The following is a 27,553-nucleotide window of genomic DNA, read 5'->3' on the forward strand; positions in this document are numbered from 1 at the left end:
TTAGCCCATCTCCATTCCTCCTGTAATCCTCCTGGAGTTCAACACTGACTGGCAACTCCTGTGATGCCATAGGTGCAGAACTGTATTAATCTTTGCCGTTCCTTTGGGTTCATCAGCTGCACAGAGAAGAGGAGTCTGCTGCATGGGCAACAGCTTGTTCTCCACTTTGTACTGCCCTGGCTTGCATATGACATAGACAGCTGGGATGTAACATCCATGGTCAACCCCAAACAACGGAGGGCCTCAGTGAAGGGGCGAGTGAAGTTGAGTGAAGTTGTCCCTGCTGGTTCAAGAACCTGATGGTTGAGAGGTAATAACTGTGCCTGAACCTGGTGGTGTGAGTCTTGAGGTTCCTATGCCTTCTTCCTGATGGCAGCAGCAAGAAGAGAGATGGTCAAGGTCCTTGAACATGGCACTGCTTTCCCACGACAGACGATGTGCTCAATAGTAGGGAATGCTTTACCCATGATAGAGTGGGCAATACCCATTAGTTTTCTAGGATTTTCCTTTCAAGGGCATTATTGTTTCCATACCAGGCCATGCTACAACCAATCAATATACTCTCCACCACACTAGAAGTTTGTCAAAGTTTTATGTTACATGCCGAATCTTGGCAAACTTCTCATGAAGTAGAGGCACTGACATGTTTTCTTCACAATGGTACTTATATGCTGGACCCAGGGGAGATCCTCTGAAATGATAACACCAAGGAACTTGAAGTTGCTGACCCTATCCACCTCTGATCCTCCGATGAGGACTGGCTCATGGACCTCTGGTTTCCTCCTCCTGAAGTCAATAATCACCTCCTTGGTCTTGCGGACATTGAGTGAGAGGTTGTTGTTGTTGTGGCATCACTCAGCCAGATTTTCATTCTCCCTCCGTAATGGGCCGGGTATATCAGACCCAAATATTTGAGTGTCTAGGAGATGTGGCAATAAGCATACAAGCACAACAAAGTAACTTAAGCCTAATTTATTATCATATAAATAGACAGCACTGATAAACCACTAAAATACTACTAGGTACGTCATAAAGGTTTCTGGTCTCATGATTCCTGGTCCTCACTTGGTTTGTTGCCGATTCTGACTCATGAAACCACCCACTGGCCCCGGGTATTAATCGTGATTCTGATCGGAGTGAAGTTCCAGTGAAGTCTGGAGAGTTCCTCCATATACTCTACACAACTTTCCCAAGCGCAAGGTCATCAAGAGACAGACAAATCCTTTGTTCGCATGCCGGTACCAGTGTGGTTTCATTCAAACATCACATCCTGTCCATTAACACCATCTTCAGCACAATCTCATACATCAACTTGATATATTAATGACTCATTATCATGATGTGCCATGTTGTATGATGTGGTGATCATGGTCTTCCATGTGTCATGACCATGATTGTTCTTGGCAAATTTTTCTACAGAAATGGTTTACCATTGCCTTCTTCTGGGTGACCCCAACCATTATCAATACTCTTCAGAGATTGTCTACCTGGCATCAGTGATTGCATAACCAGGACTTGTGATATGCACCAGCTGCTCATACGACCATCCACTACCTGCTCCCATGGCTTCACATGACCCTGACTGGGGGCCTAAATAGGTGTTACACCTTGCTCAAGGGAGACCTGAAGGCAGGCAGAGGGAAGAAATGCCTTGCACCTCCTTTGGTAGAGGTGTATCTCCACCCTGCCACATGCTTTTAATGACTATTCCTTTTTAGCACGTTCATTAATCTCAAATGCCTGTGTCATGCAACATTCCATGGGCTTACACAATACATTAATTATTCCAGATAAGCTATAAATCTGAGTTTACAAAGAATCCCGCTCTCACCCTACTAACAGACATTCAGTCATTACTCTACAGGCCCCACTTGCTACAAGTTCAGAAAGAGTCCAGTTGTCATCCCACCTGATAGATATTCAATCATTGTTTTATAAATCCCATGTGATACACCCTCCTATATGCACCACCTTTGATTCAGCCAAAGACAGTGGTGTCAGTGGCAAACTTCAATATGGTATTGGAGCTGTGCTTAGCCTCACAGTCATAAGTATAAAGTGAGTAGAGTGGAGGCTAAGCACACAGTCTTGTGGTGCACCTGTGACGGAGATTGTGGTCGAGATGTATAATCAACACATTTAAAATTGGCAGTGTTAGTCAAAGAGGCATGTAAAGATACACCATAAAAATACTCTCTAGCCTACAATCCACACCAACCATCAACCTCTCATTCACTCTACATTTATTATCTAAGTATGTATGCCAAATACAACTTTGAGATTCATCTCCTTACAGGCAGCCACTAAACAAAGAAACCCAATAGAACCCATTAAAACAGGAAGACCATCAAACACACAATGCACAGGAAAAAAAGAGAAAATCATGCAAACAATAAAAGTAGGCAAGTAAACCTCGTCGAGCAGGGAGCTGAACACTGACCCTTCCTTTGCCTCCAACCTATTCAATCTAGCCCGGCACTTAATTCAGCCAAACCTCAGCTCATGCCTTGCTCTCAGACCCAGGCCCTGCGCTTCAATACATTCTCAGTCCTGGGACCTGCCACCTTAATTCAGCCCATACCCGACCTTTCAAATCTGTCCCGGTGCTTAAATCAGTTGAACATTGTCGTGTTCCTCACTCTTGGACTAAGGCCTATTTTAATATTCCTCACATTCCATTAACTCTGCCCCGATTCTACCACTAAATGCCATTTACAGAAATCAATTAACCTACCAATCACACATCTTCGGACACAAGAGTACCCGAGAGAAACTCACGTTATCACAGGGAAAGCCACACTAAGACCATACCCAAGATCAGTGTTGGACTCAGGTTGCTTGCACTGTGAATCAATGACTTTCCTCACTGCATCGCTCATAGCCCCTAATATTAGCACAGGATTATAAATAGGTAGATACTCTTGATCTTATAAAATACCTACAAAAATCCTCAAGAAATGAGTCATGAAAATATGGCTGGGACTTTTTAAATATATATTTGAGCTGGGAATTACATTGCATATAAATTAGTTTTGATATTCAAAAATGAAATGAGGCATATAATGGAAAAATTAGATCAGTCCATCTTGGTATAGTTAGTAACACTTTAACTCCTGACTCAGAAGGGTGTGTGTTCAAGCCTCAATGTACAAATTAAACAAGAAACTGAAGCTATGCAAGAAGTTTTTTGCATAGCTGGGATCTCAGGGCCCCCTGGATATGCCTTCAAGGGCGTGACCATCATCTATATATATATTTCTGTAATGCGTGTTTGTCAAGAACGTCTGGAAGGAGATGCAACGGTCTTTGTCAAGCTTTGTAACAGGACACTCTGTACTCCTGGGGCTGAGCACTGAGACAGACATTAATTCATACTGGAAAGTTTTCAAATCAGCTAAAAGATGCCGACTGTTTCAAGAACCCCACCACTGATGATGCTTCACCATCAAGGACTTCCACCCCCAGGCCATGCTCTCTTCTCACTGCTGCCGGCACAAGGAGGTACAGGAGCCTCGAGTTCCATAACACCAGGTTCAGGAACAGTTATCACCCTTCAACCATCAGGCTCCTGAACCAGTGTGGATAACTTCATCTTCCTCAACACTGAACTCATTTCACAAACTATCAACCCCCTTTCAAGGACTTGCCAACTCATGTTCACAGTATTACTTATTTACGTGTTTGTTTATTTATTTATTATTGGGGTGGTTGTATTTGTACAGATTGTCTTCTTTTGCAAGTTAGTTTCCTATCAGTCTTTGTGTGTAGTTTTTCATTGATTCTATTATATTTCTTTGTCCTACTGTAAATGGCTATAAGAAAATGAATCTCAGGGTTATATATGGTGACATATATGTACATTGATAATAATTTTACTTTGAATTTTGAACTTTTTTTGGAGGATGAGGTGAGGTCCTCAGGCTTACATTGGGTCTTAATGCCATAGATAGATGTGTCAGATGTGGAAGCTGCCTTTCTCCAATACATTCCTCCTCAACACCCTCTGCAACTTAAGATTGACTGATTTTCTCACTTTCCAGTTCTGATACAGAATCTTCAAAACTGAAATGTTAACTCTACTTCCTTCCCCATGATCACTGCCTTAACTGTCTCATAGACTTCTGTGGATATCTGTTTAGCAGCCCTCACGTCTATAGAGCTCAAAAGGAAAGCAAAGTAAAAAGTTCAAAGTAAATTTATTATAAGACACAGGAGCAGAATTAGGCCATTCAACCCATCAAGTCTGCTCCAGCATTTTATCATGACTGATTAATGAACCCCCTCAACCCCATTCCCCTGCCTTCTCCCCGAAAACTTTCATGCCCTGGCTAATCAAGAACCTATCAACCTCTGCCTTAAATACACCCAATGACTTGGCCTCCACAGCCGTCTGTGGCAACAAGATCCACAGATTCACCACCCTCTGGCTAAAGAAATTCCTCCTCATTGCCATTCTAAATGGACCCCTTTATTCTGACACTATGTCCTCTAGTCTTAAATCATTCTTGTAAACCTCCTCTGAACCCTCTCCAACATCAGGATAGCCTCTCTTAAATAAGGGGCCCAAAACTGCTCACAATACCGAATGAAGCCTCACCAGTGCCTTATCAAGTTTCAACATTACATCCATGCTTTTATATTCTATTCCTCTCAAAATGAATACTAACACCACATTTGCCTTCCTCACCCCTGACACAACCTCAGAATTAACCTTCAGGGAATCCTGTATGAGGACTCCCAAGTTCCTTTGCACATTAGGTCTTTGAATTTTCTCCCCATTTAGAAAATTGTCTATGCTCTTATTCCTTCTTACCATTTGAGGTGTCTACCTTCAGACTGTCTGGCAGCTCTTGGGCTGTATTCCCTGGAGTTCAGGAGAATGAGGGGGATCTCATAGAAACATTCTAAATGTTATAAGGCCTGAACAGATTAGATATGGCAAAGTTATTTCTCATGATACAGGATACTAGGATGAGAGGGCATGACTTCAGGATTGAAGGATGTCCTTTTAGCACTGAGATGTGGAAAAATTACTTTAGTCAGAGGGTGGTAAATCTGTGGAATTTGTTGCCACAAGAGGCTGTGGAGGCCAAGTAATTGGGTGTACTTAAGGCAGAGATAGATAGGTTCTTGATTAGCCAGGGTATCAAAGGGTATGGGGTGAAAGCAGGAGAGTGGGGATGACTAGAAGAATTGGATCAGCCCATGATTGAATGGCGGAGCAGACTCAATGGGCCAAATGGCCTACTTCTGCTCCTATATCTTATGGTCTTATGGTCTTCTACCAAAGTGCGTGACCATACACTTTCCCTACACTGTATTCCATTTACCACTTCTTTGCCCATTCTCCCAATCTGTCTAAGTCCTTCTGCAGCCTTCCTGTTTCTGCAATACTACCTGCCCTCCAGCTACCTTTGTATCATCCGCAAACTTGGCCACAAATCAGTCCATCAGTCAAATTATTGACATATAATATAAAAAGAAGTGGTTCCCAACACCAGCCACTGTGGAATACCACAAGTCACCTGCAGTCAATCAGAAAAGGTTCCCTTTATTCCCAATCTTTTCCTCCTGCCAATCAGCACTGCTTTATCCATGCTAGTATTTTTCCTATAATATCATGGCCTCTTATCTCGTTAAGCAGCCTCTTGTGCGGCACCTTGTCCATGTCTTCTGAAAATTCAAGTGCACAACATCCACTGACCCTCCCTTGTCTCTTCTGCTTGTTATTTCCTCAAAAGAATTTCAACAGATTTGTCGGGCAAGATTGTCCCTTGAGGAAACCACACTGACTTTGGCCTATCTTATCATCTGCCTCCAAGTACCCAGACACCACTTCCTTATCAATCAACTCCAATGTTTTCCTGACCACTGCGGTCAGGCTAATTGGCCTATAATTTCCTTTCTTCTGCCTCTCTCCCTTCTTGAAGAGTAGAATAACATTTGCAATCTTCCAGTCATCCGGAATCTGTTGATTCTTGAAAGATTAATACTAATGCCTCCACAATCTCTTCAGCTACCTCCTTCAGAACTTTGGGGTGTAGTTCATTTGGTCCAGGTGACTTATCTACCTTCAGATCTTTCAGTTTCCCAAGCACCACCTCTCTAGTAATAGCAACTGCACTCACTTCTGCTCCACGACACTCTTGAACTTCTGGCATACTGCTAGTGTCTTCCACTATGAAGACCAATGCAAAAGACTTATTCAGTTTGTCTGCCATTACTACCCCTAAAGCATCATTCTCCAACAGTACAATATCTACTCTTGCCTCTCTTTTACTCTTCCGGAAAAAAGTTTGGTATCCTCATTAACATTGTTGGCTAGCTTACCTTCATATTTCATACCCCCATGGTTTTTTTAATTGCCTTCTTTTGGTTTTATAAGTTTCCAATCCTCTAACCTACCAATTTTTGCTCTATTATATGCCCTCTCTTTTGCTTTTATGTTGGCCTTCAATTCCCTTATCATCCATGGTTGTATCATTCTGCCTTCAGGTCACTCGTCTGAGTACTGCTGGTACCATGTAACCCAGTACTACCTGTCGCATAGTCGGGTGGTCGTCGACTAAACCGGCTCCCCCACCAGGCTTGCCTGGTGAGGAGGGTGGCTAGACACCCAGCAGGATGAAAAACAAGACCTGTCAAAGGGTGGATGAACCCTCTCATAGGGTCAACGGCCATCTAGCAAACATGTGCCGTGAAGCGTGGAAAGGGCATCTCTTACATTGAAGCTTGGACTGGCTATTCACTGCAACAGAACTTCCCCCAGCCGTCTTGGACCCCACCATGCCACTGGACCCGGGAGGGGATGTTGAGAGGGTGGGTTTGGACCTGTGCAACCCTCTACTCACCTAAAATCCACTCACGCACACGCTGTTCCTTTCTGAGGAGTGGGGTACCACCTCACTAACTGACTGAAGGGAACCATCATCGTCCTATGGGATGGATAGCCAGAGATATTTCTTCTTTGGGATGCATCTATCATATGCTTTCCAAAGTGCTCCCAGAAACCAGCTATTGCTGCTCCTGTCCCCTTCCAATCAACTTTGGCCAACTCATTTCTCATGCCTCTGTAATTCCCTTTACTCCACTGTGATACTGATACATCTGACTTTAGCTTCTCCCTCTCAACTTGAAGGATGAAGTCTATATTATGATCACCGTCTCCAAAATGTCCCTTTACCTTAAGCTCCTTAATCAAATCCGGTTCATCGCACAAGAACAGTTTGTCCTATACCTGTCATCCTTTTTGATTTTGTCCCCTTTTTACACTGCAACTCATCCCACTGACTAAAAAATTTGCCTCATTGTCTGCCCATCCTTCCTGATACTCTGCTTCTGCTTGTAAACCACAGCCCTATCATTCTGGTTCTCATCCCCCTGCCAAACCAGTTTAACCCCTCCCCAACAGCTCCAGCAAATCTGCACGGATATTGGATCCCCCTTCGGTTCAGGTGTAACCTATCACTTTTGTACAGGTCATACTTCCCCTGAAGAGATCCCAATAATCTAGAAATCAGAAACCCTGCCCCCTGCACCTGTTTCTCAGCCAGGCTTTTATCTGCAAAATCATCCTATTCTTACCCTGAAAGGTGGGATGATACCGTGGCAGTCCTGCTTTTCAGCTTCCTACCTAGCTCCCTAAATTCGCTCTCCAGGACCTCCTCACTTTTCTTACCTATTTACCCACAAGGGGTGATTGATAAGTTTGTGGCCTATGGTAGGAGTCAATTTTAGAAAACCTAGCACATTTATTTTTCCTACATTTACACACTTAGTCCAGCAGTCATGTAGCATATGGATCCCTTCTTTGTAGAAGTCGGCGTCTAGGACATCCAGAAAGTCGTCCACAGCAGGGCTGATTGATAAGTTCGTGGCCTAAGGTAGAAGGAGATGAGTTATTAACTTCAAACTTTTTGCATTTTCACTCAAAGAGTTGAACTGCACGTGCATGTAACAAGAGCTGTATAACTCATCTCCTTCTACATTAGGCCACGAACTTATCAATCACCCCTGCTGTGGACCACCTGGAGGTCCAAGACACTTTCATTACATGCACATGAAGTTCAACTCTTTGAGTGATAATACAGAAAGTTTGAAGTTAATAACTCATCCCCTTCTTCCTTAGGCCACAAACTTATCAATCACCCCAGCTGCGGACCACTTCTACAAAGAAGGGATCTGTATACTCCACGACTGCTGGACTAAGTGTGTACATGTAGGAGCGGACAATGTTGAAAAATAAATGAGCTAGGTTTTCTAAAATTGACTCCTTCTACCTTAGGCCACAAACCTATCAATCACCCCTCATATGTCATTGGTGCCGATATGGACCAAGACTTCTGGCTACTCCCCTTCCCCCTTTAGAATCCTGTGGATCCAGTCTGAGATATCCCTGACCCTGGCACCTGGGCACTCTGTCAGAATCAGCGCCAGAGACCCGGTCGTTGCGGCTTATCCGCCCAACAGTGCACCCCCCAGTAGGTATCAAAGTAGGTACAGTTTATGCCACCATAGATTACCTTGAGATTCATTTTCTTGCAGGCATTCATAATAGGTTAGAGAAATACGATAGTCAATGAAAAATTACACACATAAATTAACAAATAATTAATGTGCAAAAAGAAGACAAACTGGGTAAATAAATAGATTGATAATACTTAGGACATGAGTTGGAGAATCCTTGAAGTAGGTTGTGGAATGAGTTGAGAGTTGAGGTGAGTGAAGTTATTCACACTGGTTCAGGAGCCTGATGGTTCAATGGTAACAATCTCCTTCCTGGTGGCAGAAGCAGGAAGAAGGCACGGTTTGTATGGTGGGGGTCCTTGATGATGGATGACTGCTTTCCTACGGCAGTGCTCCTTGAAGATGTGCTCAGTGGTGGGAGGGATTTGCCTGTGACAGACTTGCAATATAGAAGGACCGTACTGTACTGCTAGAGTGCACGGTACTGTAGTAATTTTATGTATTGCAAAGTACTGCTGCCACACAAAAAAACAAATTTCTTGAGTACTGATAAACATGATTCTGGTATGGGTCTCTATTGTGGACTGAGAGCGGGAAGTGGGCAGGGAGAGGGGAATCATGGTTGGGAAAAGGGGAAGGGAGAGGTGAGGGAGTGGGAAGCACCAGAGAGACATTCTGTAATGATCAATAAACCAACTGTTGGGAGTCAAATGACCTTGCCTGGTGTCTCAGGGCCGGGTGTGTCTGCACAACACCTCCCCCCGCAATCCCACGCACTCCTTCTCTACTACCTGCCCCACAGCGCGCCACCCTCACTATTCCCAACATCCTTTGCTCCAGCCGGATTTACAAATTCACTATCTGCTCCACATTGACAAACACAGTACTGTGCAAAAGTCTTATGCACCCTGCTATATATATATGTGCCTAAGAGACTTTTGCACTGTACTGTAAAAGGAAACAAGACTTAGTAGTACCATGTTATGCTGATAAAGCCGAGATATACTTGTCCTGATGCCTTAATGTGGGGAGAATTTATTCACTTTGAAAAGCAGCTGGACACTTGATTTAATGCCAGTCAATGACAGATGCAGAAGTATGTGGACACGTCAACTAGAACAAGAAAGAAGCAAATCTCAACAGTTGTGTTCCCTAGTTTTGTCCAGATAGGATGAGTACTTGTTAATATACTGCATACCTCCACTTAGTTGCAAAAAATAGGTGATTATTCACACAGTTGCGTAGCAGTTAGTGTGGGACTATTATAGCGTCAGAGTATTCTTTTAGTGATGAAGTTGGGAGGAAGTTTTGGGTGTCATTTATCTGGTGAATCTCCTGTGAAGTCATTACTGCTGAAGTTAAATGAGTGCTGGAGAAATGTATGAAATGAGCGTGGCTAAATTAGTAGAAGGTATTTTTGGTACAGAACCACAGGCATCTGAAAATTTAAACAGGCAGTCGACATCAATTTCTTTTTAAAGGACTGGATGAACTGGACTGAAAGTCCCTGGAATGAGGACAAGCATTAAGCTTTGAAAAAATAGTCTAACAATAAACATAAATACTTACAATAAAATAATTAATCTGACGATGGTCATAGAAATTTGTCAATAATTATTGTTTTCAAGATTTATTTATTTAGAGATATCATGTAGAACAGTCCCTTTTGGTCCTTTGAACCACACTACCCAACACGGGACAGTGTACAATGAAAATTAACCTACTAGCTGGTACGTCTTTAGACTGCGAAAAGAAACCGGAGCACCCAGAGGAAACCCACACGCACATGAGAAGGAGTGTACAAACTTGCTTACAGGAGAAGTGTACAGTTATTTACAGCTACCAAAATCTATCCATCTCTATATCTGTTTATTTACTTATTTCAGAGGATTCTGGAATTGAACTCTGAATTCCAATGCTATAATAGTCCCACGCTAACTGCTACGCTACTGTGGCACCTCAATATGAATAATCACCTATTTTTTGCAGCTAAGTGGAGGTATACAGTACATTAACAAGCACTCATCCTAGCTGGACAAGACTGGGGAATACAACTGTTGAGATTTGAATAATGTTTATTGTTATTGCATGAGTTAAGGTGAAGACGGTTCCCGCTGATCAAAATCATTTACAAGCTTTCTACTGTCTACATGAGTAGTGAGCTCTTCCAACTCATTAATGTCATCTGAAAATAAGAGATGGTCTCAAATTGTTTGTGAAGTGTTTTAAACCACAGCAAAGAAACAAAGTGTTGGAAACCACAGCAAAGAAACAAGAACCTTTTACCAGCTGTCTCCTAGATGGAGTTTACAGTGGAGTCACTTCTATGTAACCATATTTGGGAATGCCAATTATGGTGAAAAGATCAAGCCTGTAGGAAGCCTTTTGTTTACAAAAAACAGCTCACTATATGAATTCAATGAAGAAAGGTTACCGGTAATGTAGATTTGAGTTCAATTCCCCTTTTTAGTGGAAGCCAAGTAAATTAGGTAGATAACATGAAGCAGAAGACTTCCCCACATCCCACACTGAACTACTTGATCAACTGCTTTTATATATGTACAGTGTGTTACATTAACCATTCTCCAGATCTTTGGCAAATATCTACATACGGTCAGCTGTTGTGCAAGTCCCAGGTGGAGACTGAGGAAATACAGTGACTTAAGAACCCTAATTTCTGATAGCTCACTGTTTCTCTCCCCATATTGTAACAGGCTATTTGTTGTATTGTGTCTGGCCCAGCATTCTGAGTTCCTTTTGCTGAAATAAGTAATTTCTACTGAAATATTACCCTCAGATTTTTAGTTAATTTAAGCTATTCTTATAGCAGTAAGTCCAAAGTGTTGAGTAAAATTAGTTCCAGCATCTGGGAAATCAGACTTCAGTCAATGACAAGATTTATTGCAAATTATCACAGGAAAAGCAAAAGATTTTAATGCTTCCAGACTTATTAATAGTGAAACTCATCCAAGTATATTAATAAGATGTTTTTTAAGCTCAATTACTTTAACTGGTGATGACAAATTCACCAATGCAATGCTGCATATTAATGCAACTTTTCAGGAACAGCTTCTTTCCCTTCTGCCATCAGATTTCTGAATGGATAATAAACCCATGAACACTTCATCAGTATTTCTTTGCTCACATTTTGTACTACTTACATAATTTATTTTTTATCTGTGCTATATATTCCTTGCGGGCCGAAACTCCTGAAGACAGGTGGCAGATCAACTGATGATCCCACTGGTGATAGCACAGGACAGTTAACATCTTAGTCCACATGCATTTTGTAACTCTTAGTTCTTTTATTATTATGTATTGGTGGTGGATGGTCGTATGAGCAGTTGGTGCATATCATAAGTCTTGGTTGTGCAACCACTGACACTAGGTAGACAATCTCTGAAGAGTATTGATAATGGCTGGGGTCACCCATCTTGTAAAGACACTGCCCAGAAGAAGGCAATAGCAAACCACTTCTGTGGAAAAATTTTGCCAGGAACAATCATGGTCAAAGACTGTGATCGCACACATCACATGACACGACACGTAATGACGATGATGTATTGCATTGTACTGCTGACACAAAACAATAAATTTCATGACATATGTCAGTAATATTAAACCTGATTCTGATTCTAACTTCTTCACTAATGTTGTGTCAATTACTTAACTACCCTGCAATTTTTGGATATTTCGCCAGATGGCAGCAACAATTTTTACTTTAATAACATAAGCCTGATCACTATGCTCGGTGTGAGCTGTGAATAAAGAGAACGGAATTTACTCTCTTAACTTACTTTTAAATCTGAAAAAAAAATTAAGGAATTAACTATCACAACATATTCACACCAATGATAAAAAGACCGTGACTACCAAGTGTGATGCTATTACGGTTTGGGGCGTCAGAGTTCGGAGTTAAATTCTGTCGTCAGCTGTACAGTGCTGACGTCCTCCCCATGGAATGTGTGGGCTTTTTGTAGGTCCTCCAGTTTCCTCCCACAGTAGAAAGAAATGCGGGCATCACGGTAATGTAATGGTTAGCATAACGTTTTACAGTACTAGCGATGAGGGTTCAATTCCTGTGCTGCCTGTAAGGTGTTTGTATGTTCTCCTCGTGGCTGCATGGGTTTCATCCGGGTTCTCTGGTTTCCTCTCATATTCCGGTTGGTACATTGCAAATTGTCCCGTGATTAGGCTAAGATTAAATCGGAGGATTGCTGGTCCGAAAGGGTCTATTCTGTGCTGTATCTCAATCACTGCATCAATCAAAAAAAGAACATACCAGGTTGGTTAACTGGTCATTGTAAGTTGTTAGGTTAGGGTTAATTAAGTTTGGCAGGGGTTGCTAGGGTAGTGTGGCTTGAAGGGCCAGAAGGGCCTTGTATCTCTAAATAAAACAAGTAACGCTGCAGGACACCACTGTTAGACAAAGTCTATCTAATTTACATTTTCACTTTCCCTTTAACATTTTTGCTCAGTGTATTTAATCAGGAATAATTCGGGCACATCTTAGCTATGATCAAGAGAACAGAAATTATCAGGTGCTTGACCAAGTGATCATTGTACCACATAATTTGAAAGAAAACCACCTACATTATCTACAATGTAAAGTAAAATAACATGCACTCTGAACAAGTTAATGAGCTTTGCAACACTGAATTCATAATTTCCTAAAGGAGGTTATTCCTCTCCAAAATCAGATTTCTGAACTATCCATGAACACTACCTCACTATTTTGGTCTCTGTTTTTGGCACTATTTATTTTCTATATATCCTTATTTAAATTTGCAGTGATTTTTATGTATGGCACCGTACTGCTGCCAGAAGACAACACATTTCATGGTCTATGGGAGATAATAAATATGATTCTGATCTGCCTGGATTGGTGTTTCACTACATAATTAGCTCAGACAGCAAGGGTCATTTGAACAATAGTGAGTCTCTGGGCAGCAGCCTGGTACACACACACAGCTGAGCACATGATGGCAGAGGGCTCACATAAAGTAATTACATGGCTTATGTTCATGGTGATGTCATGTTGTGAATCAAATGGTACAATTACCTCCAATCAGATATATGGCTAAATATCTACTACTCACTGACTGTGCCTGATGAGTTTTGTAAATATTGCGAACACTCCGTGTTATTTGGAATACCTACAATGCTTATCTTTCAGTCATGACTCGCCTCTAAAAGTTTGCCACTTTGTGTCGTTCAGTCTGGTGTTCTGAATCATTTTGACCACAGAAGCTTCAATTTCTCTGGCCTGAGGCCTATATATCTTGATTATATGTGAAAGCATTTGACCTTATCCTTGGTGGTGGCCCATGAAAAGATGCTTGTATACCATTTGTTAACCTCTTTTTTTTCTATATCTTTCTTCAGAGATGTTTTGAAGACTTACCACGTTGCTGAGTAACATCACTGAGCCCAACAAAACAAAACAGAACTAATTGTCTGTTTGGAACTATAATTGGGAACAATGAGACTATGTGGAAGTCCAGATACTAATCTCACAGGTAACAAGGTAACTGAAGGCTAGGAGCAGCTGGTTGAAGCTGGCTGGTCCGTATGAGTGAACAAGGATTGTGGATGAGAGCTGGGTTTAAGTAAGCTGCAGGTGACGAGCTGGAAAACAAGTGGCAGGTGACTCCTGCTAGTCAGGTGGAGACTGGAAGGTGCCTGCCTGTGCAGACCAGACATTTTATAAATACAGTAAGGGAAAAATAGTAACTTGAGAGAGGATCAGGTCCTTCAAAGACCAAAGGGGACATCTTTGTGTGGAGCCACAGGAGATGGACAAGGTCCTTAATGAATATTTCGCCTTTGTTTTTACCATGGAGAAAGACATTTCAGAACTAGAAGTAAATGGGTTGGTCTTGGGAATAGTCTACATTACAGAAGAGGAAGGTCTGAATGTATTAAAAGTTATGAAGGTAGACTAATCTCCAGGGCCTGATCAAATATATCCAAGAAAACTGTGAGAGGCTAGAGCAGAAATTGCTGGAACCCTGGCTCAGATATTTGTATTATCATTGTCACAAGTGAGGCACAGGTAGGCTGGAAAGTAGTGAATGTTATGCTTTAGTTTAAAAGGGTGGCAAAGAAAACTCTGGCAACTATAGGCCAGTAAATCTATGGACTGTGATCCACTGTAAGTTACAAAGGAGGATTCTGAGGGGAAAAATACCTGTACATCTGTAAAGACTGCCATTGACTAGGGACAGTCAGCATGACTTTGTGCATGGGAGATCATGTCTTATGAACCTGATTGACATTTTTGTTGTGACCAAGAAGGTTGATGGGGGCAGGTCAGTAGAAATGGTTTATATGAACTTCAGTAAGGCCTTTGATAAGGTTCCACATAGTGGATTGCTCTGGAAGGTTAAATTGCATGGAATCCAGGTAAAGCTGATTAATAGGATACATAATTGACTTGATGTTAGAAAACAGAGAATGATGGTGGAAGTTTGTTTCTCATACCCAAAAGCATGAATGGCAGCGATGCTTCGCTACCAGACAACTTCAATGCCTTCTCTGCCTACTTTGAAAGGGAGAATATAACTACAGCTGTCAAGATCCCTGCTGCAGCCGGTGACCCTGTGATCTCTGGCTCAAAGACTGACGTCAAACTGTCTTTCAGGAGGTGAACCCTCACAAGGCAGAAGGCCCTGATGGAGTACTTGGTATGGCTCTGAAAACTTGTACCAACCAACTGGTGGGAGTATTCAAAGACATTTTCAGCCTCTCACTGATATGGGCGGAAGCTCCAACTGGCTTTATAAGGGCAACAAGTATACCAGTGCCCAAGGTAGTGCGAGCTGCATTAATGACTATCGCCCAAAAGCACTCACATCCACAGTGATGAAATGCTTTGAGAGGTTGGTCATGGCTAGAGTGAACTCCTGCCCCAGCAAGGAGCTGGACCCACTGCAATTTGCCTATCGCCACAATAGGTCAATGGCAGATGCAATCTTAAAGGATATTCACACATCTCAGATCACCTGGCCAATACAAACGCCTATGTCAGAATGCTATTCGTCGACTATAGCTCAGCATTTAACACAATCTTGATTAAAATATTATAGAACCTGGGCCTCTGTACCTCCCTCTGCAATTGGACCCTCAACTTCCTAACTGGAAGACTACATTTAGTGATAATATCTTCTCCTCACTGACGATCAACACTGGCATATCTCAGGTGTGTGTGCTTAGCCCACTGCTCTACTCTCTCTATACTGTGTTGCTAGGTATAGCTCAAACACCATCCATAAATTTGCTGATGATACAGCCATTGTTGGTAGAATCTCAGATGGATATGAGAGTGTGTACAGGAGAGAGATATACCAGCTAGTTGAGTGATGTCACATCATCAACCTTGCACTCAATGTCAGTAAGATGAAAGAGCTGATTGAGGACTTCAGGAAGAGTAAGACGAGGGAACATGAACCAATCCTCAGAGAGGGATCAGACGTGGAGAGAGTGAGCAGCTTCAAGTTCCTGGGTGCCAATGTCTCTGAGGATCTAACCTGGTCCCAACATATCAATGTACCTATAATGAAGACAAGATAGGTGACTGTATTTCATTAGGAGTTTGAAGAGATTTGGTTTGTCACCTAAAACACTCAAACTTCTATAGACATACCTTGGAGGGCATTCTGACTGGCTGCATCACTGTCTGGTATGGGGAGGGTGGGGTGCTGGTGCTACTGCACAGGACCGAAAGAAGCTACAGAAAGTTGTAAAATCAGCTCCAACTTGGATACTAACCCCCATAGTATCTAAGACATCTTCAAGAAGTGGTGCCTCAGGAAGGCGACATCCATTATAAAGGACGCTTATCACCCAGGGCATGCCCTCTTCTGGCTGTTACCATCAGGAAGGAGGTACAGAAGCCTGAAGGCACACACTCAGCGATTCAGGAACAGCTTCTTCCCCTCTGCCATACGATTCTTAAGTAGATATTGAACCCATGAACACTACCTCACTTTTTAAAAAATATATATTATTTCTGTTTTTGCACTATTTCAATCTATTCAATATACAGATACAGTGGCATGCAAAAGTTTGGGCACCCCGGTCAAAATTTCTGTTACCGTGAATAGCTAAACGAGTAAAAGATGAACTTATTTCCAAAAAGCATGAAGTTAAAGATGACACATTTCTTTAATATTCTAAGCAAGAAAACTTTTTTATTTCCATCTTTTACAGTTTCAAAATAACAAAAACGGAAAAGGGCCCGAAGCAAAAGTTTGGGCACCCTGCATGGCAGTACTTAGTAACACCCACTTTGGCAAGTATCACAGCTTGTAAACACTTTCTGTAGCCAGCTAAGAGTCTTTCAATTCTTGTTTGGGGGATTTTTGCCCATTCTTCCTTGCAAAGGGCTTCTAGTTCTGTGAGATTCTTGGGCCGTCTTGCATGCACTGTTCTTTTGAGGTCTATCCACAGGTTCTCGATGATGTTTAGGTAAGAGGACTGTGAGAGCCATGGCAAAACCTTCAACTTGCACCTCTTGAGGTAGTCCATTGTGGATTTTGAGGTGTGTTTAGGATCATTATCCTGTTGTAGAAGCCATCCTCTTTCCATCATCTGCTTTTTTACAGATGATGTGATGTTTGCTTCCAGAATTTGCTGGTATTTAATTGAATTCATTCTTCCCTCTACTAGTAAATGTTCCCCGTGCCACTGGCTGCAACACAAGACCAAAGCATTTTCATTTCATTTTTAAATCTTCTAATTAATTATTATTGAAAATCAACAAAAAATACATTAAAGTAATCAAATTAACATATCAATATGTACAATAAGAGTAACACTATCAAATAACTGATTAATCAAGCTAAACAGTACACCACTAATAATAAAAAAAACAACATGTTAAAACTATTTTTTTGGAAAAAAGAAAGAAGGAAAAAACCCCTACTAAAACAAAAAAAACCCTAGTAACCAAAAAAAAAAGAAAAAAAAAACATTGGGAGCACAACCCCGGAGCTATACGCCATACAAGCCTCCATAAAAGAAAAACGTCAATCCACCAACCAAACCCAATTACACAAGAATCAGAAGGGGACCATCTTAATTAACTCAAATCAAATGATAGCAGCAGGCAAAAGAACCCCACCTTTTCTCAAAGTCAAATCGAGGATCAAAAGTTCAACTTCTAATTTTCTCCAAACTAAGACATAACATCACCTGAGAGAACCATTGTATCAAAGTGGGAGCAGGGGCATCTTTCCATTTCAATAAAATAGCCCTTCTGGCCAATAATGTGACAAATGCAATTACATGTTGGTCTGATATAGAAATACTGTGAATATATTGAAGAATTATACCGAACAAAACTGTCAATTTATTTGGTTGTAAATTAATTTTTAAAGCTTTGGAAATTATAGAGAAAATAGATTTCCAAAACTGTTTCAACACAGAACATGACCAAAACATATGTGTCAATGTAACCGTCTCAGTTTTACATCTATCGCACTGACTATCAAAATTAGGAAATATTTTAGACAGTCTCTCCTTTGTCAAATAGTAACAATGTACGATTTTAAATTGAATTAGAGAGTGACTGGCACAAATCGAAGAAGTGTTAACCAACTTCAAAATTCGCAACCAATCCTCTGTTATCAAGGTCATGTTAAGCTCTCTTTCCCAATCTTGCTTAATCTTAAGTAAAGGATAATTATACTGTTGTAATAGTAAATTATAAATTTTCCAATAGAACATTTCACTAAAGGATTCATTTTTAAAATAATGTCTAACAGGTCAGAATCTTGTATATATGGAAAATTACTTAAATATTCTTGTAAGAAATGTCTGACCTGAAGATATTGCAAGAAATGTGAGTACGAGAAAAAATATTTAGTTACTAATTTCTCAAAAGACATCAATCGACCTTCTTGAAACAGATCCATGAAGGAATAAACTCCTTTATTCCTCCAAAGAGAAAAGGTAGGATCACTAAGTGAAGGTTTAAATAAATAGTTTCGATAAATTAAACTAAGAAGGTTAAATTTTTTAAGATTAAAAAAATTACAAAACTAGTACCAAATTCGTAATGACTGCTAAATCATAGGATATAAATTTAGAATAGGAATTTTGGTTAGTTGTACAGGTAAAGAGGCTCCTAATAACAAAGTTAAGTAAAATTGTTTCACAGCTTTCAATTCCAAGTCATCCCAAGGTGGTCGTTCATTTTTATCAGTCCAATATAACCAAGGACACACATAATATTTATTAACTACCCAATAATACATTCTTAAATTAGGCAGAGCAAGACCTGCATCCTGTTTTGATTTTTGTAAATGATATTTTCCAATTCTTGGTCTTTCATTATTCCAAACAAAAGATGAAATAATAGAATCAACCTGATCAAAAAACTTCTTAGTTAAAAAAAAGGGATATTTTGAAATACATATAAAAATTTTGGTAAAATCATCATTTTAACTGCGTGAATTTGGCCAGCTGACGAAAGTGTAAGTGGATTCCAGCCTCAAAATATTTGCTTCATAAAATCCACTAAGGGAACCAAATTAAGAGTGGAGGAGAAGATGGCAGCATGACGCAGCGCGTGCGGCCTCTCCGGTGAATGATTTCTGTATTTGTCAAGTAGGATGCTGTGCACAATCCTGATTTGATGGAGACAGATGTGAGAAGCATGGAGGAACATCTGGAGAAACTTCTGTAATGCCTGCTTTGCTGCCGCTGCTACTGTGTGATCAAGAATCTCCGGAGAAGGCCCCGAATCCTCGGCTTTGCCTGTGGCTCGGCAGCCGGAGCCGGGGTCAAAGCGCTCGGCAGAGATGGTGCTCGGTGCTCGGTGTCGGAGGACTGGTCGGAGGCTCGAAGTTTTCGGACAGACTCAGAGTCAGCTGTGGTCAGGTGCTTCCAGAATGCTGCATCGGCAAGTTTGCGGCGCTGGAGGTTCATGGCAGGGAGAGTTTTCTTTCTTCTACCGTCTGCATGAGATGATGGGACTTTCGAGACTTTGAGACTTTTTTTTACTGTGCCCATGGTCTGTTCTTTATCAAATTACGGTATTGCTTTGCACTGTTGTAACTATATGTTATAATTATGTGGTTTTTGTCAGTTTTTTTAGTCTTGGTCTGTCTTGTGTTTCTGTGATATCATACTGGAGGAACATTGTATCATTTCTTAATGCATGCATTACTAAATGACAATAAACGAGGACTGCGTGTTCTCATAATCTAAAAAAAATTAGCTCTATAGAGGTCTTCATAATTTTTAGTGATGATAATACCTAAATATTTGAAAGAGTCCGTAACTTTAAAAGGAATGTCATCATATATGGAAGCAGAATCATTGAGAGGAAATAATTCACTTTTATTAAGGTTTAATTTATATCCCAAAAACTTTCCAAATTCATTTAATGATTTCAATAAACTATGAATGGATTCTTCAGGATTCGAAACATAAACTAAGGATCATCAGCATAAAGGGAAATCTTATGAATAGTCCCATTTATGGAAATTCCTTGAATATCTTTAGCTTCACGAAGTGCAATAGCCAAAGGTTCCAATATCAAATTAAATAACAGGGGACTTAACGGTCATCCTTGTCTCGTACCCCGCAAATGTCTGAAAAAGGAGATCTGCATTTATTAGTAATAACAGTGGCAACAGGGCTTTTATATATCATTCTAATCCACTTATTAAAATTAGTACCAAAGTTGAATTTCTCTAAAACGTTAAATAAGTATTTCCATTCAACTCTATCAAATGCCTTTTCAGCATCAAGAGAAGCAACACATTGGGGAGTCTTAGAAAGGGATGAATATTTAACATTTAACAGACTCCGAGTATTAGAGAAGGAATAATGGCCTTTTATAAAACCTGTTTGGTCCTGAGAAATAACCTTAGCTAGAATACTCTCCAGTTGATTAGCCATTTTCTTTGAAAGAATTTTGGCATCCACATTTAAAAATGAAATAGGTCTATACGAAGCACAATCAGTAGGGTCTTTATCTTTCTTAAGAATTAAAGAAATAGAAGCTTCATAAAATGTGGGAGGTAACTCTCCTAACAAAACAGAATCTTTGAGCATTTCCAACATATATGGACAAAGCAATTCTTCAAATTTTTTATAAAATCCTACAGAAAAACCATCCAATCCAGGAGCTTTACCAGATTGCATTGAAAGAATAGCTTTCTGAATTTCTTTTTCAGTAATAGGAGTATCAAGAGTTTGTTGATCTTCAACAAATATTCTAGGAAAATCAATCTTTTGTAAAAAGGCATTCATTTTAGAAGGATCAGCTGGAAACTGAGATTTGAAGAGTTCACTGTAAAAGTCTTGAAAAATTTTATGTCTTCATAATTACAAGCTAAACTACCATCTCCCTCACGAATTTTTAAAATGTATCTTTTAGCTCCAGTTGCCTTTAATTGGGATGCTAATCACTTATTATTTTTATCTCCAAACATATAAAATTGACTTTTTAATTTAAGCAAATTTCTTTCAATAGGATAAGTTAATAGTAAATTATATTGTGATTGAAGTTCAACCCTTTGATTAAATAAATCAATGTTAGGAGAGACTGTATAAATATTATCCAAGTCCTTAATTTGTTTTGAAATCTTATCTAACTCTATTTCTGTCTGTTTCTTAAGCTTAGCCAAATAGAAGATTATCTGACCTCACAAATATACTTTAAGTGTATCCCATATAATCAATTTCAACACATCTCCTGTATTATTAAAAAGAAAAAAATATCTTATCTGAGTCTCAATAAATTTGACAAAGTCCAAACTTTGTAATAAAAATTCTGGAAAACGCCAAGGCAAGTTTACAATACCGACATCATTCAATTCAAAAGTTAAGCTTAAAAGCGCATGACTTGAAACAGCAATAGCTTCATATTCACATTTCTGGACTTTGGACAAAAATCGGAAATCAGCTATAAAATAATCAATTCTCGAATATTTTTATGAACATGTGAATAAATAGAATAATCTCTATCATTAGGATGTAAATTTCTCCAGACTTCGATCAAACCATAATCAATTAAAAAGAGTTAATAAGTGATGCTGAACAACTCAGAAGTCGCTGATTGGTTGAACTCTTGTCAATCGAAGGATTTAGACAACAGTTAAAATCACCACCCATTAACAACATATATTCATTTAAATCTGGCAATAAACCAAATACATTTTTAAAATAAGGATCATCTACATTAGGTCCATATAGATTAATTAGGACAATTTTTCTATTACAACTTGTTCCTTTGACAACTAAAAATCTACCATTAATATCTGACACGATATCTCCTTGGATAAATATTAGACTTAATAAAAATAGATACCCCCTTTGTTTTATTTTGACAAGTGGCATGATATTGAAGGCCCTTCCATGTTTTAAAAAATCTATTTTGATCGTCCGTTCTGATATGCGTCTCTTGAGGAAAAATTATATCGGGCTGGAATCTATTAATAATTTTAAAAGTCTTTCACTTAATAGCGTGATTCCAGCCCCAAAGCATGATCAATCAACCCCTGTGCTTAACATTTGGAGAGGTGTTCTTTTCATGAAATTTTGCACCCCTTTTTCTCCAAACATACCTTTGCTCATTGCGGCCAAAAAGTTCTATTCAAAAGGTTCAAAGGAGCATCTAAACAAGTCTGATGCATTTTGGAAACAATTCCTGTGGACTGATGAAGTGAAAATTGAACTTTTTGGCTGCAATGAGCAAAGGTATGTTTGGAGAAAAAGGGGTGCAGAATTTCATGAAAAGAACACCCCTCCAACTGTTAAGCACGGGGGTGGATCGACCATGCTTTGGGCTTGTGTTGCAGTCAGTGGCACAGGGCACATTTACTGGTAGCGGGAAGAATGAATTCAATTAAATACCAGCAAATTCTGGATGCAAACATCACACCATCTGTAAAAAAGCAGACGATGAAAAGAGGATGGCTTCTACAACAGGATAATGATCCTAAACACACCTCAAAATCCACAATGGACTACCTCAAGAGGCACAAGCTGAAGGTTTTGCCATGGCCCTCACAGTCCTCTTACCTAAACATCATTGAGAATCTGTGGATAGACCTCAAAAGAGCAGTGCATGCAAGACGGCCCAAGAATCTCACAGAACTAGAAGCCCTTTGTTAGGAAGAATGGGCGAAAATCCCCCAAACAAGAATTGAAATACTCTTAGCTGGCTACAAAAAGCGTTTACAAGCTGTGATACTTGCCATAAGGAGTGTTACTAAGTACTGCCATGCAGGGTGCCCAAACTTTTGCTTCAGGCCCTTTTCCTTTTTTGTTATTTTGAAACTGTAAAAGATGGAAATAAAAAAGTTTTCTTGCTTAAAATATTAAAGAAATGTGTCATCTTTAACTTTATGCCTTTTGGAAATCAGGTCATCTTTTATTTGCTTAGCTATTCACAGTAACAGAAATTTTGACCAGGGGTGCCCAAACTTTTGCATGCACTGTATATACTTACGGTAATTGATTTACTTATTTATTTTTTCCTTTCTGTATTATCATGTATTGCATTGCACTGCTGCTGCTAAGTTAATAAGTTTTACATCATATGCCGGTGATATCAACAATTACAGGGAGATCTTGATTAGCTGAGTAAGTGGAACAAAGAGTGGCAAATAGAGTTTAAGTGAAATCTAGGTAGGACTTTCACAGTTAATGTTAGGGCCCTGAGGAATATTGTAGACCAGAGGGACCTTAGAGTACAAGTACACAGTTCACTCAAAGTGGAGTCACAGGTAGACAGGGAGATGAAGAAGGCTTTTGGTACGCTGACCTTCAGAAATTAAGGCGTTAATTATGAAAGTTGAAGGGCACAGTGTGGCTGGTATGGCCATACTTAGAGCATTGTGTTCCATTCTGCTTGCCCTACTATGAGAAAGCACTGATTCTTGAGAATTTGGATAAAACAGGTTTCAATTTTGAAAAGAAAAAATGTTAAATGTTAGGAAATCTAAACTTACATGTTTATAGAACAAGGTCTCAGCAATCAAGCAATATTTTGGTGCAACTTCCTGATTTTATAATTTTTTCATAAAATATGTGTTTTTCCTGTCATTACTTAGTTTTTGTCACCACAGTCAGACACAATAAAAAGATAATTATTCCTATTTATTTAGTCTTATATAGATTTAGAGCTTTTAAATCATTGTGTCTACACCGTAGGTATACATATATGCTGTTAAATGTTGAATATTCATTTCTGTTCATTTTTATACTATTTCACGTGTACTCCTTTAAAAACTCTTACATCATGCAACTTTTATCATTAGCATTAAATATACAAAATAACAATTTTGGACATAAAAAACACATTTTTAATTTTAAAGGGACAATTACTTTAATAAATCAACTGTTTTGGAGGAACAGATTGTAGGCATATCAATTTAAAATAAAGAAAGTTCCATCTGACGGTGGTGACTGAGACCTGACGGTGGTGGCAGTGGCCTAATTACAACAAACAATTCCAACCTTTTCACCACTCAAGTCAATGCTTCCTTGCTTAACAACTTTAGTTAACAATTTGGTTCAACAAATAACTATTTATCACATACATTTTATCCTTCTGTAAATACTAACAACAATGGTAAACAGCAAAATAAAAGCTACAGTACAACTGCAATGTTTAGTAATAAACATCAGAAAACACACCAGGAACTAAAAAAAAAATTCCATCCATTTCTGGGCTTGAAAATCTTCGAAAACATTCAATCAGCTTTATCAGGAAGTAGACGATTGATATGCTCCTCCTCTATGAAGTCCATGACTTCAGCAGACAGGTGGTAGATCTCCCTCGTCCTGCTTACACGACCCGGTGATGATGGCTCCATCAGTTTGACCAGAATATCTCCAACTGGTACAAAGCACATATTCTTTCCACCTGGTTTTGGATGGAAGCGTGTGTTGGGCCCATGAGGGTGGAAAAACTCCACTTGAACATCTTGATGATGAGCATCCACAGTGACAGCCTTTGCAAACCACCAATTTTGGTCATAAATGACTGCAAGCTAATCTCCACAGTTAATGACACCAGCAGATATATCTGTCGTATTTCTAGTTTGCTCTCGTTGCCAACACTTTTTCAGTTTGTTCCTATCTTTTATTATCTCTTGAAGTTTATTTTTCAAAGCTTTCATCTCTCTCAAGTATCTTGCTCTTGTTTTCTTTCTTTCCCTTTCCCCTGCCATTGACTGGCTACTGCGAGTTGGCTCCTGTATAGTCTGATCCAATGGACTATCTGGGCATTCTGGGCCCTTTCTCTTACACTCTCTTGACTCTTGCTGTCTACATTTCCATGCCTTTCTCTTACTCCCCTTTCATTTGTGATGACAAACCAAGTTATCAGAAGATTGATGCTAATGAGAAAGAGATAAGGGAGGAATGCTCAAAATATTAATGAGAGAGAAGAGAGAGATAACGGAAAAGAAACACAGTTCAGAATATTGACAGACCGGTTGCTTTAAACCTGAACTGTTTGAAGTTTGATGGACAGGCAATACCCCAGCAGGGGGATAAAAAGAACAGGCTCGCTAAGGCATGACACGCACCACGAGATCACGAGATCACGAGCTAACGAGACCCTGGAAGAGCGGTGTGCCCCCACAAGTTTGGAGGTCTGGTTCAAGGGAACCGACCATAGACTGACAGGGTGAAAAGGTACAATCGGCGGGAACCTGGTGTGTGTGTCCGCCCTTGCCTGGGTGCCGGTTCACCGAGGAAGAACGGTCGTATCCGGAACAGAGGGTCACAGTTGGTGACCACAGCAGGATAGAAGACATAAAAGGGTCCGCCCGAAAGCCAACTACGAAGAACATCAAAGGTCTGTTTGAATCAAAATTTGCACTTCTCTCTCTCTCTCTCTCCCCAACGGCCCACAGTGATTACTGCAAACTGTACTAAGTTGAACTGAACTCTGCATCACTTGAGACTGATCATTTTACCCCTAGACTGTGATAGAGCTTGGTTGATTCCTATTACCCTAGTCCTGTGTACATGTGTGTTTTATCATTGCTAACCTGTTGCATTTATATCCGTACGATTAAAGCACTGTGTTACTTATTTCTTTAATAAAACTTTATTAGCTTCCAGTAATCCAGACTCCAACTAGTGGTCCATTTCTGCTGGTTTGGCAACCCAGTTACGGGGTACATAACACATTCAAATCACTGATAGTTTTTATCTTCCCATCCTCTACTCTCTTCTTCCATCTTTGCTTTTCCTTTCTCAGGTATTCCTCCTTTAACTCTGGCTCACTATATATTTTTTCTCTCCACTTTTTTTTGGTATTCCCTGTTTCTTCTCCTTCACTCTTCCACTGATAGCTGCTGCCTAGCCATAACTTAAAATACATAAAAGGAAGGTCAGAATTTAATGGAGTTACTATGAAATTGTACAAAATTACTATGAATTCAATTATAGAACATAGAAACATAGAAAACCTACACAGGTCCTTTGGCCCACAGAGTTGTGCCGAACATGCTGAACATTAGAAATTACTGGGTTTATCTATAGACCTCTGTTTTACTAAGCTCCATGTACCTATCTATTGTATCCACCTCCACCACCATTGTCGGCAGCCCATTCCACACACTCACCACTCTCTGAGGAAAAAACTTACCCCCGACATCTCCTCTATACCTACTCCTCAGCACCTTAAACCTGTTTCCTCTTGTGGCAACCATTTCAGCCCTGGGAAAAAGCCTATCCACACTATCAATGCCTCTCATTATCTTATACACCTCTATCAGGTCACCTCTCATCCTCTGTCGCTCCAAGGAGAAAAGGCCAAGTTCACTCAAACTATTCTCATTAATTATGTTTAATTTGATGAAATTTTATAAAATGATTATAAAATGGTGCAACTAAATTCATTTATGGTTTTAGTCATTGGGGATACATATAGTAAGGAAATATGTGTGTAGAAGAAATAAAAGGGAAATTATGTATATTATAAATAAAGAGGTTAATAAAACATTACAAACCACATCACTATTTATTGTGATCATAAATTATATTCAAGCCTCCATTGAGGATGACATGTTTTTGTCAACACCGTCAAACCATGTGTCACCACCAACAGAAAACCTGACGGCACTGACGTCCAACGGTAGTGACAAAAATACACTTTTTTACATGACATGCATGAGTCATATACAGAAGCCATCTTGTTTTCCCTCTGTTGCTAGCTGCCTCTGGCCTCTACTTAAAATGCATAAATTTATGACATAATTTAAAATAATTCTTTCTATACAAAAGAGACAGTGTTGACACATCATGGTTGTGACAGCAGTAACATCAATAAACATGTAAAAATTACTGAAAGAATAGCAAACTTACAGGAGCTTGTTTGACCTTGTTGCATTTAGCAGATGTGGAGGGTGGAAAGGGGGTCCTCAAAAATATAGTTGACCATGTGGTTGCCTGATTTTATTGCTTTTTTTTTATAAATATCTGACAGTGCTGACAAAAACTTGGGACACATTTTGAACAACCACAAAATAAGAGTAAATATTGTTGAAAATTCACTGCTTTTAGTTTTAGAGAGGTTTCTCACTCTACTCTTTCATCTGGCATATATATTATACATTTTAAATGACTTTTTTCACACTTTTTTATCAAATTGAAATGATAATCTCTTGTCTGAGGACAACTGGTTTTGTGGGTACTGGGCTATCATATAGTCGTATAATTTATAACATTAAAAACAAACATATGAAAAAATGTTGCATTTGTGCAAAAGACCCTCAGATGATCAACCCTGATTATTTTAAATAAGAAAATGTTATTCATTTTCAATGGAATTAGCACTTTTCTTAGTGGGACATGTTTTCGCCAAAGTCTCAAGAATCAGTGAAAGATGTTATTAAACTGGAAAGAGTGCAGAAAAGATTTATTTATTTATTTTTATTCTTTGAGACACAGCACAGAAAAGACCCTTCCGGCCCTTTGAGCCATGTTGCCCAGCAAACCAAATTGAACCTTAGCCTTGTAAATTACAATGACCAATTAACTTACCAACCACTACATCTTTGGACTGTGGGAAAAAACCAGAGCATCTGGAGGAAACCCACATGGTCACAGG

The 27,553-nt window shown here is 39.7% G+C and overlaps 1 long non-coding RNA gene across 1 annotated transcript; it reads right to left on the reverse strand.

The window, feature by feature from the left end:
• Nucleotides 1–16,670: 16,670 nt before the first annotated feature.
• On the reverse strand, nucleotides 16,671–26,858 carry LOC140197329 (uncharacterized). Its single transcript, XR_011885914.1, has 3 exons — nucleotides 26,809–26,858; nucleotides 22,680–22,761; nucleotides 16,671–17,158 (listed from the first exon to the last, which is right to left on the reverse strand). It is a non-coding gene; the product is annotated as an uncharacterized lncRNA (long non-coding RNA).
• Nucleotides 26,859–27,553: the final 695 nt, after the last annotated feature.

This window comes from Mobula birostris, chromosome 5 (genome assembly GCF_030028105.1).
Source record: "Mobula birostris isolate sMobBir1 chromosome 5, sMobBir1.hap1, whole genome shotgun sequence".
In the NCBI taxonomy this organism is placed as follows: Eukaryota; Metazoa; Chordata; class Chondrichthyes; order Myliobatiformes; family Myliobatidae; genus Mobula; species Mobula birostris.